This window comes from Cebus imitator, unplaced genomic scaffold, assembly GCF_001604975.1.
Source record: "Cebus imitator isolate Cc_AM_T3 unplaced genomic scaffold, Cebus_imitator-1.0 Scaffold447, whole genome shotgun sequence".
NCBI classification, from domain to species: domain Eukaryota; kingdom Metazoa; phylum Chordata; class Mammalia; order Primates; family Cebidae; genus Cebus; species Cebus imitator.
This window is the reverse complement of record NW_016107762.1, coordinates 1,352,481-1,354,078: the sequence shown is the minus strand read 5'-3', so window position 1 is coordinate 1,354,078 and position 1,598 is coordinate 1,352,481. Positions and strand designations below refer to the sequence as shown.

General features: G+C 40.9%; 1 non-coding gene across 1 annotated transcript; it reads left to right on the top strand.

Annotated features, from left to right (window-relative positions):
* Positions 1-1,205: 1,205 nt before the first annotated feature.
* LOC119468554 lies at positions 1,206-1,316 on the top strand. Its single transcript, XR_005197245.1, has one exon. It is a non-coding gene; the product is annotated as a U6 spliceosomal RNA (small nuclear RNA).
* Positions 1,317-1,598: the final 282 nt, after the last annotated feature.

Genomic DNA, 1,598 nt, shown 5'->3' with positions numbered 1-1,598 from the left:
CTCTCTTACCTCTCTCAGCACCTGTGTAGAGCAATAACTGTTTCAGTCTTACATTAGATCCTAGGACTTACATACCTCACATGACATTTCTCAAGAAGCTAGACTATCTTTGGAAATTTACGTTTGCACAACCATAGGCAGAAGAGTTGAAGCACTGCACAACTCAAAGAGGCTTCAAACACATTCTGTCCATAATCATGGCATATTTTAAAGTTGTGTTAGTGCACAGCTCCTCCAGCCATTCATGGCAACCCCAAGAGGAAAACCAGAAGCTCTACAATATTCCCTAAAACTGAATCTGAAGCTAGATTACATGTGAAATCTACACTCTCATTCATGCCCTCAAAAATTGTTTTGGCCACTTTAATCTAGCTTTCTAGTCAGTTCACATTGGAAAGTGTCCTACGTACAGGCATGCTTAATGCCTAGGAATCTATCTCCTCCTCTTTATTTGAATTATCACTGCCTTAGTTCAGGTCTCTATCATCTTTCCCCTGAGTTACTATAACAGTCTCCTATCTGGTGTCCCTGCCTCAATCTCTCCTTGTCCCCATTCATTTTCTACTGTTGACAGCATGACCCATCTAAATCACAATCTGTTGATACCATTCCCCTGCTTGCTTTTATCTTTGATAACTTTCCACTGCCTTCAGAATAAAATCTGAACTCCTTAGCACAGTTATAAAACCCTTCGTGATTCAGCTTCTGCTTCTGTAATACCATGCTTGCTCAAGTCGTTAAGGCCTCTGTATTTGATGCTCCCTCTGCCTAGAATTTCCTTTTACCCTTCTATCCCTTTTACTGACCAAGCCAAGCTTGGATATAACCTCCCCTGGGAGCAATTTGAAGGCAATAAAAATATTTCTTAGGTCCTAAGAATAAAAAAATATTCTTAGACTACTGAAAAGTAACAGTCTTGAAGAAAAGTTCAGAAAGAAAGAAATTCATGGCTGGTCCACCACATACCTGATTCACAGGGGTCAGTCGCTAGCGGCAGGTTCAGTAAACCATACAGAGTAACGCCATGCTGAGCCGAGTTACTGTTTTCCTTCCTAACCTCTAGGCCAAATGTCAGGGCTGACACCAAGGAGGTGAGTACTTGAAGTACCTTTGGGCTGCCACTCAGAGATAATAAGATGTCCAAAAGACCCCATGAGAGGCAGCTGCAAGTCACATGGGAAATGAAAGATAAAAAATGTAGCAGAGTGCTCATTTTGGCAGCACATATACCAAAATTGGAACGATATAGAGAAGATTAGCATGGCCCCTGTGCTAATCAATGCTTCACTCAAATTCGTGAAGCATTCCATATTAAAAAAAAAAAAATAGCAGAAAAAGTGTAAGCCCAGGAAGCAGAAAAACTGAGTTCTGGTCACAAGATCTTTAGATTCCAGTTTATCATTTTACTGCAAAAGGACTGGACTCTGTCACAGGTTGTCATATTGAGCATCACATAGCTGGTACAGTTCTAGATGTTTCTCTAGGACCACCGGGGGGATTAGAGATGATGAATATAACCCCCCCAGAACAGCTTCTCTCTTGACGAATATTCTGTTTTTCTGTGTAAGATTTCATCTGAAGAAAAGATCATGCTGTTT